Raw genomic sequence first — 14,029 nt, 5'->3', positions numbered from 1 at the left:
CTGTGTCAGTCCTTGGGGGAAAGAAAGAATAACGTCATCAACATGTCAAGGGTTTATAGTAATCCTGTTGAAATGGCACAGAAAAATATAAAAGGTACAAATGAGTAACTCTTTGTAAGATGAAGCAAATATAGCAGCACACTGCTCCATAAATCAAAATATAAATGTATTAAAGCAGACAAGTTTGCATCAATAAAATTACCAAATGTTGATAGCCAAGACTCATGCTTTCTGCTGCATTCGTGATTATATCCCTCGCCCAGTAGATTGACTCGAGGGCCGAAATTCAGCTCCAGAATAAGGCCTTTTACCGCCCGTTTGCAGCGGCCATGCGGCGGAGTTGAGCTGCCGTCGATTTCTGGTCGAATGGCCGCCGCAAGCTAAATTCAGCAGGGTTTTTTTTTCTGGCGTTCCCCACTTCTGCTCAGCTGCTGCCAAGCGGCTGTGAATGCGTCATCAGTGCGCGCACCGCCGGCACCCCCCCACCACGAAATTTAGCCATAAAAATCTTATTGCTGCCGAGCGGTGTCTCCGACAGCTTTTTCTGTCGGTGCACCTTTGATTCCCTCCGTAAGCCTTGGCTGTGCGATGGCCATTAAAGGCAGGGCCCAATGCTGTGGCCGCCATTTTCTTTTTTTACTTCCATGTCGGCCGGACTGTTGTGCCCCCTGGTTCAGCTAGGCCGCCAACAGGCAGCCTGGCACCCCCTCTTGGGTGCCAGGCCGCTGGCCCAGCCGAAACCCTCTCTGGCGGTCCAATGTCCAATCGTGACTGATGGCCGATTCCTCTTTAACGGAGGCAAGATACATGGTGACGCAAACGCGCAATGATGTCACCGCACGCTACTGCTGAGTGACAGCGATGGAGAATCTGTCCCGCCTCCACTTCTGCCCCTCACCAGCACTTACCGCCACACTTCCGTTCACTTTATGACCGACTTCCTGGCCGATTCAAAAAAAGACAAAGAGCTGAATTTCACGTAAGAGAGACCTTTTCCATAACAACGGTAAAGACTCTTTTTAAAAAAAAAAAGTAGATCCGCCATCTTTCTGGCGGGACTGAATTTTGACCCCTTTGATTTCACAGTGAAACTGCGCAGTAAAAAAAAATTTAATACAGGGTTCGACCTCCCGAATCCGGAGTTCCAAAACCCGGAATGTTCCGAAATCCTGACATTGCGCTGATTCGTGGAGGGGTCGTCCGAAATCCGGAAAATGTTCCGAAATCCGGCCATTTTTAAAAAAATGGAGCACATCGGGCTAGAAATTCAGTTTTTGGTGATACCGGTATCTTTTCGGCATTTTTCGCCAAAAATCATTCTGCTATTTTTTAAAGGCCGAGCACAAAAATCAGCGGAAACCGTGGTCCTCGCCAACTTTAGTCCGAGGCCAATTACCGCTGAGAGAGGGCCTGGAGAGGGGGGGAAAAAACACCCCCAAAAATTGCAAGAAACAAAACACAAAAAAAAAATCACAAAACATTCACAAGACACTTAACTATTGAATCGCTAAACAAACATTTAAAAAAAACTGTAACTTACCTTTTTTTGCAGGTCTTCATACCTACCAGTGTCCCAATGGTTGCAAAGCAGGTCCCCACCCCACACACACACACACACCAATAAAAAATCAAAAAATAAAAATTCACAAAACCATTACCTACTAAATTGCTGAAAAAGAATTTAAAAATAAAAACTTTATTATTTACCTTTTTTGCAGGTCTTCATACCTACCGCTGTTTTTGGGGCTGCAACGCAGGTTTTTCTTGGGCATTTTCTTCCAGCCAGAATATGGGTGCACCAAAAGTCAAAATTCGGGACGTCGGAAATACGTTCCGAAATCCGCAAATACCCGAATCTCAGCCCGGGCGTTTCTGGATTCAGGACGTCAGAAATATGTTCTGAAATCCGCAAATACCCGAAATCTGGAACCACCTCGGTCCAGCGGTTTCTGGATTCGGGAGGTAGAACCTGTATTACTGAATATTAAAGAAAGCTGAATATTCACTTCTAGAAATTAGGTTTGAAGGGAGGCAAAACTGAAGGAATTAAAAATTCCTCTGGTGGTTAAGGCTCCTTTCAATTAAAAACATTGCAGTTTAGGCAGACTTATTCCAATTCCTCATCAGTTAGATTCTGCAGTTTCAAAAATAATAATTAGTAGCAAGTTTATAAAATTAGTGCAAGGTATTGCCTACTTAATAACAGTAACTGACCCCCCTACCACAAAGAAATGTGCAAGATACCTAAAGATATTTCAACCATATAAAGGACTACATTAATGCAAGCATTTCTTTCAAATTATGAACAATTTCACTCCCAGAACCACAACGGAATTACAATTCAGACTGATACAACAGAGATACACAAATGTTTAAGAACATGAAACTGCTAGACATAAAAAGACTAAAATCCATCTAGTTTGCCTTCGACCATCCTGGCAGTCACATGATACGATAATGCAGTTGTTGACGAATCATAGTAATCAATCTCTATCAATTAGGCTACAGCTGACACAGGAATATCAAGGAAAACCCCAGCGGTAAATCACTTTGGGAACCATAGGCCCAAAGTAATATTTTTTTTTCCAAGCAGGCAACACTTACCGTGTCAGCTGTGGCTCAGTGGGTAGGACACGCACCCATGAGTCAGAAGGTGGTGGGTTCAAGTCTCACTCCAGGAACTTGAGCACATAAATCTAGGCTGACACTCCAGTTTAGTGCTGATTGAGTGCAGCACTTTCGGAGGTGCCATCTTTTAGATGAGACGTTAAATCGAGGCCCTGTCTGCTCTCAAGTGGACGTAAAAGATCCTAGTTTTCAAAAGCAGGGGATATATCCCCGATGTCCTGGCCAATATTTATCACTCAATCAATATAACAAAAACAGATTATCTGGTCATTATCAGATTGCTGTTTGTGGGAGTTTGCTGTGCGCAAATTGCTTGCCGCATTTCCCATGTTACAAGTGACTACACTCAAAAGGTACTTCATTGGCTGTAAAGCACTTTGAGACGTCCGGTGGTCGTGAAAGGCACTATATAAATGCAAGTCTTTCTTTCTTTGTCATGTTTGCATTACAATAGAATAGAATCTGCAATAGGTTCATATAGTCATTGACTGCGTAGAGGATACATACTCATTCCTTAGTAGCCATCCATTTAATTGAGAATAAAATGTTTAATGGCACTTGATGAATATTTCCTAAGTTTCTGCAAGAGAAGCATGTTGACTGTAATAAGAACATAAGAAATAGCAGGAGTAGGCCATACGGCCCCTTGAGCCTGCTCCGCCATTTAATACGATCATGGCTGATCCAATCATGGACTCAGCTCCACCTCCCTGCCCGCTCTCCATAACCCCTTATTCCCTAATCGTTTAAGAAACTGTCTATTTCTGTCTTAAATTTATTCAATGTCCCAGCTTCCACAGCTCTCTGAGGCAGTGAATTCCACAGATCCACAACCCTCAGAAGAAATTTCTCCTCATCTCAGTTTTAAATGGGCGGCCCCTTATTCTAAGATTATGCCCTCTAGTTCTAGTCTCCCCTATCAGTGGAAACATCCTCTCTGCATCCACCTTGTCAAGCCCCCTCATAATCTTATACATTTCGATAAGATCACCTCTTATTCTTCTGAATTCCAATGAGTAGAGGCCCAACCTACTCAACCTTTCCTCATAAGTCAACCCCCTCATCCCCGGAATCAACGCAGTGAACCTTCTCTGAACTGCCTCCAAAGCAAGTATATCCTTTAGTAAAAATGGAAACCAAAACTGCACGCAGTATTCCAGGTGTGGTCTCACCAATACCTTATATAGCTGTAGTAAGACTTCCCTGCTTTTATACTCCATCCCCTTTGCAATAAAGGCCAAGATTCCACTGGCCTTCCTGATCACTTGCATACTATCCTTTTGTGTTTCATGCACAAGTACCCCCAGGTCCCGCTGTACTGCAGCACTTTGCAATCTTTCTCCATTTAAATAATAACTTGCTCTTTGATTTTTTTCTGCCAAAGTGTATGACCTCACACTTTCCAACATTATACTCCATCTGCCAAATTTTTGCCCACTCACTTAGCCTGTCTATGTCCTTTTGCACATTTTGCGTGTTCTCCTCACACATTGTTTTTCCTCCCATCTTTGTATCGTAGGCAAACTTGGCTACGTTACACTCGGTTCTTTCATCCAAGTAGTTAATATAGATTGTAAATGGTTGGGGTCCCACCACTGAGCCCTGCGGCACACCACTGGTTACTGATTGCCAATCCGAGAATGAACCATTTATTGCGACTCTCTGTTTTCTGTTAGTTAGTCAATCCTCTATCCATGTTAATACATTACCCCCAACCCCGTGAACTTTTATCTTGTGCAGTAACCTTTTATGTGGCACCTTGTCAAATGCCTTCTGGAAGTCCAAATCACCACATCCACTGGTTCCCCTTTATCCACCCTATTCGTTACATCCTCAAAGAATTCTAGCAAATTTGTCAAACATGACTTCCCCTTCATAAATCCATGCTGACTCTGTCTGACCGAATTTTGCTTTTCCAAATGTCCTGCTACTGCTTCTTTAATAATGGACTCTAACATCTTCCCAACCAGATGTTAGGCTAACTAGTCTATAATTTCCTGCTTTTTGTCTGCCTCCTTTTTTAAAAATCGGGGCGTTACATTTGCGGTTTTCCAATCTGCTGGGACCTCCCCAGAATCCAGAGAATTTTGGTCAATTACAACCAATGCATCCACAATCCCCGCTGCTACTTCTCTTAACACCCAAGGATGCATGCCATCAGGTCCAGGGGATTAATCTGCCTTTAGTCCCATTATCTTACTGAGTACCACCTCCTTCGTGATTGTGATTGTGTTAAGTTCCTTCCCCCTATAGCCCCTTGACTATCCATTGTTAGAATATCATTAGTGTCCTCCACCATAATGACGGATAGAAACTGAACAAATATTTTGTGCCATCTCCATGTTCCCTATTACTAATTCCTCGGTCTACTCCTCGAAAGGATCAATATTTATTCTAGCCACTCTTTTTCTTTTTATATACCTATAGAAATTCTTGCTATCTGTTTTTATATTTCATGCTTCTAACTGAAGTATAATTTGATGCAGCAACCATCCTACATAAGTACACAAACATTGAGGGTAAAATGTCAAGTACAATTCAGAGTTACAAGCCAATTTTAAAGCGATAAGTGACCACAGAGCAGATGTTTGTCTGCGGTCATGGATGGGAACTGCTCTGGACTGGTGGAGTAGGAAAAAAAAGAGCACAGTAACAATAACAAATGTAAAAAATTGACTTTAGCATCACAAAGTCCAAAATGGTCATATCCCATCTTAGGGTTTTCTTTTTCACTGGATGAGCTATCATGTAATCCAATAGGCTCTTGAGTAATAGAGAAAAACAACAAATACTGCAGTTGCTAGAAATCTGAAATAAAAATGCTGGAAATACACAGCATATCCATTGGCATCTAGAGACAAACAAAGTGGGTGAGAGTGGCTAGCTGGGTCCCTGATGGGGTTTATCTACTGTATAGAAAGAGAGAGTGTAATCAAAACTAAAACAGAGAGTTTGCAAACAAGAGAGCAGACAATCAAAGGGTCTGTTTTCATTAGAACAGAATAGTTTATGGGATGATTAGATCAAAACAGGCTTTCCGGTAATCGAGCGGGTCTGGAACATGGTTTCTTGCGACACAGATACAAGATTAATTGTGAGAGATTTAGGATAGAGAGCAGGAGAATTTGTATTTATTTATTTTACACGGAGGGCAGTGAGGCTGTGGAATGCACTAACAGATTTAATGATTGAAGCAGAAACAATGTCAACATTTAAAATGAGGTTAGCTAAGTGTTTGAAATAACGGAGAATAAAGGAATGTGGGACCAGGGCAGGCACATGGGATCCAGACTACTGCTCGTGTGGAGAATAATCAGCAACATGGAGTGGTTGGGCCGAAAAGCCTGCTTCCGTGTTGTAATTTCCTAAAAATTCAAAAGAACTAGCGTGAACAAGACTACTAGCTTGCATTTATAGAGCACCTTGTCAATCAAGACTTTCAAACTACCCAAAATGCTTCACATACAAGAGTTACTTTGAGATGCAATTACTGTTACTTTGGGAAAACTCTGATAAAAAATTGAAAATGCACAGACCCATAAAACAACTTAGATAGTGAAGACACTGATTAATTAATGTATCGGTTAGAAACAGTGTTAGGCAGATGAAAGTTCATAAAAAATGTGAGTTTGCAATCCACTTGCTTTGGTTGATGTGAAAACTTGTTTCACTGTGTTAAACATAGATATTTATGTAATAATGCAAGACATTTCTCACAATAAGACACTAACTTCGATGAAATGACTAAGTTCCCACTCCTGCCCCCACAAGTGAATGAGTAAGTGTTTTCTTTAGCACTGTTGTCAACAACGATTGAAATATGATCATGTGCATAATGGCAAGGTCAAACTTTCTTACTTGGACAATACTCATTCATGTCTTGTATCTCCTACAAGGCCTTCATGTATCCTGCAAGAGGTAGTCCAGCTGGCCTCCGCCAAAAAGAGGTCAGTCCCTCTGAGGGTGCACCGTCACAAGATTCGTGCAGACCATGCACCAGCTTACTCAGACTTCTGTGGGACCAGTAAGGCAGATAGTAGGGTTTTCACCTAGTGTCTCACACATCACATCACAAGTGTGCATTGTGCAGATGGTGGAAACAGGATCAGCAGCGGAGAGTCTGCGTCGGAGGGCGTAGAACGCTCCAAGCTCTGGTCAGCTGGACGCCGTCGACGAACAGGATACTTCTGGAGCAGCAGCAGAGAATGTGCATTGTACTGGCAGACGTTCCAGCCACACTGTGCACGCTTGCAGAGACCGTCTCAAGCATGAGCGGCATGATGTCACAGGCATTTGCAATGATGTCTTCGTCCAAGGAAAGAATGGTCACCTACATGGAACATCAAATGAGGCAATCACAGGAGTGCGGCAGGCATTTACCAATGGCTTGCACCTTATAAGGAATGCCACCCTAAATAGGATGATGGATACTCTAGCCTTGGCCATTCAGCACCTCACTGATATGCAGCAAAATGCTCTCCGGCTCATTGCTAGTAGGGAAGTGTGGCTGGGCTATGAGAATGGATGATGGTGAAAGGGACGTGGAAGTGGGGATTCTGCTCAAAGTGCTTCCATTTCTCACCCTCCTGTGAGCTGCATCTCTCTGCTGATCACCTCTTTCCTGTGGAGCTGCAGGTCTGTGAGCAGCAGGCTGTTGCAGCTCCTGGTGGTTATCTTGATCCTCACCTGAGGCCCAAAGTAACACACCTCTAAAGTGTGTAAAGTAATCTCTCATCACAAGTACTGTGAGCAAACCCTTTCACACAAGCAGGTAAGAAAGCAGCTATTAGTACACAGTACTTATTGACATATTTTCCCGTCGTGGCTTCAGCCCCCTCAATTGCCACTTTCTTCTCGCCTTGCTTTCACTGGCGAGTTCCAGGAAGGCCCGGAAACCCGGGGAGCCAAAGTTAAACTCCAAAACCCACTTTGCTGTAATTTACCTATTAATATATTGAGGGGCTTGCTCGCATCCTAATGTGCTGCAGTTAAATGTAGAAGTTGACGGGTTGGAACCAGCTTACCGACGCACAGTCAATTTCCCCGGTTTTAACACGCACTCTTTCACATTAAAATTCAGCCCCAAGTGTCAGTATCAAGTACTCTCAGGACAGGTACAGCACAGCCATTGCATAATAACTTTATCTTATACCTCAGATGATGAAAGTTAGCAGAGTATTATGAACAGAATAGATGTAGATCATGTTATGTTGATTTGAAAATAGGTCATTCATTCATCTGCAATATAAATAGTCAATTCACTTGCTGACATAAATATCGCATAAAATCTTCATCCATTATCTTCTATTTATATTTCAGATATTTAATTTGGCTTTTTGCCTATAGCATTTGGAATGTATTCTTAAGAATGTTTATATTTTGTACTTGAATACAAATTGTTTTAGAAATTAATGACTGCTGGCTTGAAGATTAAGATTTTACCATCTACAAACTTATATTTATTGTAACATGAGTGAATGAATTAGATTCAGATACAACAGAATGTAACCAATCTATAAAAATTCTCAAGGTGTAAAATTTCTTGACAATTATATGTTGAACAGGATTACAATACTAATTCACTCCTTTAAAAGCCAAAAAGTGCAATTTGGATCCAGCACCTTAAAAGATAAATATATAAATAAATAATGGCATGGTCTTAGAAAAATATACACACTATGGCCCCAAGTTTCCACATGATTTGCTCCTGATTTTTAGGAGCAACTGGTGTAGAACGGAGTATCTTAGAAATCGGAATTCTCCACATTTAGTTTTCTGCAGTTCTAGTCAGGTAGAACAGTTTCACTTTGGAACAGAATTTTTTTTTCCAAAAGGGGGCGTGTCCGGCCACTGACGCCTGATTTGAAAGTTTCCACAGTGAAAACATACTCCAAACTAACTTAGAATGGAGCAAGTGAAGATTTTTGTACGCTTGAAAAAACCTTGTCTACACTTTAAAAAAATCAGGCGCAGGTTACAAATTAGGCATAGGGAACGAGGTGGGGGGGGGGGGGAAGGGAAGTCATTAAATTCTACAATCAATCCTTAGTTATACTTATACAAATATTATACAAATAAATCCAACCTGAATAAAAATTTATAAGCAAAGAAAAGATTAAATAAACCATGTTCCTACCTGTGTGAAAGTGCTTCAGGCAGGCCTTTCAGGCAGCGGTGTGGCGTCAGTGTCTCAACGGCAGGGGCAGGCAGCAAGCAGCCTTCGAGCTGAGCTGCAGTGCTTGAGGCAGGGGTGTTTCGTCAGTGTCTCTCGACGGCAGGGGCAGGCAGCAAGCAGCCTTCGAGCTGAGCTGCAGTGCTTGAGGCAGGCCTTCATTCCCCGCGAAGATGCAGCACCCGGACGGACTTGAGGCCATTCGGCCATGGGATTGCAGCAGCGTCAGTGGCTGGTTGGGAGCAGCAGCAGCCTTCGAGCTGTGAGGGGGACTGACTGAGGCCATTTGGACAGGGAGAGGTAGCCACATCGACATCTTTATATTTAAATTTGCAGAATGGGTGCACCACATATTATGCAATGGTTTGCTTCCTCATGCAAGACATTCTTTGTTCTTGGTGGAAGTTGATCCATTGCAAAGTTGAATTGCCACTTTTATTTCTCCAAACACACAGTCCTTAATTTGCAGGCACCGGTTCTGCAAGTTTAGCAGCGAAAAGCTGAACTCACTGATTTCAGGTGATTTATTCAGCAGTGCTGCTAAAAGCACTCCCTCACACACAGAAATATCAAGAAAATTAAAATACAAGCCTTTGCAGGGGTCCAAAAAACAAATCTTCACTTTTTCTGCAGCACTTTAAAAAATGGCCGAGTGCCAATGTTTACTTCAGACTGCGCGTGCGCGAACGCTCCAACGCGCACGCGCAGGGTTGCCGGCACCAAGAAGCCTAATTTAAATTATACCCGCCCCCTCCTACTTACAAAGTCGGCGCGAGTGGTAGGCTCCGCCCATCTGTGTGCCGCACCAAGCAGATATCGAGCTCCAAGGAGCTCGAGAATACCGCATTTTTTTTCTGCCGCCGTTTTTCGGCGCGAAAAACAGGCGCCCAGCTCTGAGGTACGCTTTTTTCGCCGCGTGTGGAAACTTGGGGCCATTATTTGTAAAAATTTGCCATTTACGATTGATCAAAGCCTTATAAAAACACATGTTTCTTGTAAAGACATCATATATGAGTCGTACAAAAGCAAAATATTGCGGATGCTGGAAATCTGAAATAGAAACAGAAAATGCTGGAAATACTCAGCAGGTCAGTATGGAGGGAGAAACAGTTCTGACGAAAGATCTTCAACCTGAAATGTTAACCATTTCTATATCCACAGATGCTGCCTGACCTGATGAGTATTTCCAGCATTTTTTGTTTATATGCCCATCTTGTTTCAATCAGGTTATAGCAGCTGATACACTGAAACCACAATCCCGGAAAGTTCAGCTCATCCAGTACTTTAAAAATATATTTCATGATTTGTGGGATGTAACAGGGATTTTCTTCAATGAGAATAAACATTGGAATTAAACTTCCACATTTGTAATGTGAAAGCAACATCATATGTTGGGTCACAATAGACAGACTAACTGCCTAACAATTGTCCAGCTCCAATTTTTATTTTAATAAAATTTTAAACTACTGTTTTAAAGAGTACATATATACACAAACTGATCACTTGTCAACAATAACCACCTAAACCCAGCAATGACTGATTCAGGCAAACTTGTATGAGGAAACCACCTTGAAAGTCAGTCTCAAAAATGGTTGCATATAGAGATTTAACTATATGTAGCGATGTGACTGAGGATTTAACCCTAGAATTACAATTTGAAAACATGGGATAAAACCAGGCTATATCATCTTCTATTCGTTTATATGCATGTACTTTCTGTACATTACACATTATGGACTCAATTTTTTCCAATTATCTGCGTCGTTTTTTTGGTGTGCACCATTTTTTGGGGGAGTAAATTCAAATCTCCAAGTTTCCCCAAAGGTAGGATTTATTTAGGCTACGATTTTTTTACCTCAGTGGGGGCATAACCTGCCACCCGCGCCAATTCTGGCCATTTAAGCAAGTTTGGCCAGCTCCGATTTACTCCAATGTTTCTTAGGACGGCATATGTGACCATTCTAGAAAAACTTCTGGGCAGTTAACAATATTGGCGCAGGTAAGAGAATCAGCGCAGCAGATGCAGTTCTACTGCTCGGACAGCAGCAGCAGAGAGGGAGAGGGAGAGGGGGAGGGGGAAGAGGCCTTTCGACCAGGGTTAGGAGCGGCACCCGGAGGGGAGGGAAGCCTTTTGGCTAGGCTTAGCAGTGGCAACCAGCACCAGGAGGAGGGAGGCCTTTTGGCCAGGGCTAGCAGCGGCAACCGGCACTGCAAGGGGAGGAAAGCCTTTTAGCCAGGGTTAGGAGAGGCACCCGGCACCGGGAGGGGAAGGAAGCCTTTTGGCCGGGGCTAGTCGTGGCAACCGGCACCGGGAGGCCTTTCGGCCAGGGCTAGCAGCGGCAACTGGGAGGAGGGGGGAATGAGGCCTTTTGGCCAGGGTTAGTAGCGGCACCAAGCACGGGGGGCGGTGGAAGGGAGGGATAAACTTTTTGGCATAGAGACTCTTTAATAGTTTAATGCTGGAATGCTGCTGCAATGTGCAAGGTGCTTGTGCAGGTTGCTGTGAGCTGGCCAGAATGTGTTGTATGTTTAACTTTACAGCCTCAGCCTGCAGTGTGTCCCTCGTTATCCTGGCAACTCGATCTTTTTGGCGTAGATCTTAGGCTCTACCCACAAAGATAAAGGACAAGCTACTTGGCGCCAAAATCAACAATTCAAACGGGGAAAGTTGGATGATTTTTTTTTGGTGTAGTTGGGCCCCCAAAAAACGACTTTGGGGAAAATTGAGCCTTAAAAGTCACACAATTCCCAATGCAATTTTCTGTGGCATGCTTAAAAATGTATTAAAAAAAAGTCACGTGTGAAGTACAGAGAAACTCTCCAGGAACAGAAAATGCCACAGCCACAAGGTCTACATGGTGAACACTCGTAATTAACTTGGATATCCAAACTGAATAACAATTACACTTTAAATGAAGGCACCCTTATCAATTACATTTTATACTCTTAAATGGATACAGAACACATACATTTTTGAAATATATACTGTATTTTGTATTATATATAATGAAGTTGAGTTTCTGCTAATGATATCAGCACAATCCGGACAGAAGTGACTGAATCAAGGACTGTGGAATTTATAACGCGAGAGTTAAGCCCAAAACCACTTGCGTTCGTGTTTTCTCAAACTTTTATGCTGGTTAATAAGTCATTTTGCTCTAATCAAGCCCCACTCACAAACTGGTCAGGACCCACCAGGTCAAAATAGTGGGATGGTGAGTTTCCGCCGATAATGCCCGTTTAGGTTGTCAAATTGCATTTTTCCAGCTCACAGGCACCATTCGACACATATAAGCACTCATTATGCTTAAAACTTATCCATTAATAAATTATTAATTTAAAATGCTCTTAAGGCAAGGTACACAGCGGTAAAATGTTTTCAGAGAGAGAAAAGTCCTTCCTGTTTGATCTTAAAGTCCCACTCTGAAGGAAATCTTTTGTCAATGGCTTTTATAGGACACACTCCTCAGACATTGAATACCCTATTGACCCTGTTCCTATTCAGGAATCAATGGTGAACTCGTGTATGCTGCTTTGTTGTGCTGATTCATGGGAAATATTAAGCTCAAAATTATGCAAATGTGTTTGGGCAGAAACTTAAATCGTAACTTCAATTCGGAAAAATAGCACAATTTGGGGTGCAATTTATGAGATACCAACATACTGGTACAGGTGCAGCGTCGAGAATCCGGAACCCTTGGGACCGAGGCCGTTCCGGATTGCGGGCTTTTCCAGACTTTTGATCGTCTTTCTGACGTCACGAATCCGAAAACACCAGAGGCCAGGTTCGGGTATTTCCGGATTTCGGAACGTCAGAAAGGGGGGTCCCCGTTGAGGAGCTGTTCGGGCAGCTGGCCTCGTCGATGAGGTGCTTGGGTGAGGCCCCGCTGCGGTGAAGGTGTCCGGGCGGGCCCCGCCGCCTTGGAGCTGTTCGGGCGGGCCCCGTCACGGAGGTGGTGTTCGGGCGGGCCGGGGAGGAGGCTCCCAGGTAAGGGCAGCTGCGGCGTATGGGGCGAGGCGCGGGGTGGTGAGGCGAGGCTCGAGGTAGGGCAGCGGCGGGACCCAGAGGTCGGCGGGTCCGATTCCAGAACATTTTACGGATTCCGTATGCCACCGATCGGTCCGGAGTCCGGAACATTCCGGAACTCTGGATTTTCGACACTGCACCAGTAGTTTTATATTCTGCAGCACAGAATGCACCTGCGCTTATAAAACTACCATGTAGTGTCTGCAATAGAAAACAGTAATCTAGCTGGTAATTTTTCCAATCTAAACACAACATATGAAACAGGAAAAGGACATTTGACTCTTTACACCCACTTCTCCAAAATTGAGCAAACTTCTATAAGTTGCCCTATAACAGAAAATGCTGCAAGTACACAGCAGAGCCAGCCAGTATTGGAAAGAAAATTGCAGGTTAATGCTATGGAGTGCACCTCCTTTGGAAAATATTTGTGTTAACGTTTCAGATACGAGCCTTCAGATACTGCCAACCAATGTTCCCCGTAATTTTTTGGGGGCTCAAATTTCCACACATGCGGGGTTTTTTCAATTTAAAAGCTGGCTCACTGGGTGCGTAGGACCTTTTAAAGGGAACATTACTGACAACTGCAGTGTACTTCCAGCATTTTTAGTATTTATTCTGGACATATTGTGAATGCTGGAAACTAGTTTTTCTTTTTATTTCCACAATTTGCCTCTCATGGATTCAATTCATTTAATATCCCGATGAAGAAGAGTAACCAAAGATAAAACTTTTCTTAAAATAAGTCTGTGAAATCTCTCCTTAACCCATAAAAGGAAGGTCTTGCATTTCTATAGCGCCTTTCATGATTTCAGGATGTACCAAAACGCTTTACAACCATTGAAGTACTTTTGAAGTGTAGTCACTGTTGTAATGTAGGAAACACAACAGTCATTTGCATTCAACAAGCTACCCCAAAAAAGCAGTGTGATAATGACCAGAGAGTCTGTTTTAATGATGTTGATTGAGGGATAAATATTGGCCAGGACATCAGGGCTAGCACCCCTGCTCTTCTTCAACATAGTGCCATGGGATCTTTTACACCCACCTGAGTGAGCAGATGAGACTTCGGTTGAACCCAAAAGACAGCATCTCCGACAGTGCAGCACTCCTTCAGTACTGCACTGGAAGTGTCTGCTTAGATTTTTGCATTTAAGTATCTGGAGTGCAGCTCACAACCTTCTGACTCAGGGACAAGGGTCTAC

General features: G+C 43.1%; 1 protein-coding gene across 4 annotated transcripts in view; it reads right to left on the bottom strand.

The window, feature by feature from the left end:
* acp1 (acid phosphatase 1) overlaps positions 1-14,029 on the bottom strand; it is a 63,228-nt gene that overhangs the window by 43,384 nt on the left and 5,815 nt on the right. The window lies entirely within an intron of this gene.

This window comes from Pristiophorus japonicus, chromosome 7, assembly GCF_044704955.1.
Source record: "Pristiophorus japonicus isolate sPriJap1 chromosome 7, sPriJap1.hap1, whole genome shotgun sequence".
Classification (NCBI taxonomy): Eukaryota; Metazoa; Chordata; class Chondrichthyes; family Pristiophoridae; genus Pristiophorus; species Pristiophorus japonicus.
The sequence above is the reverse complement of the archived record's forward strand: the minus strand, read 5'-3'. Positions and strand labels throughout refer to the sequence as shown.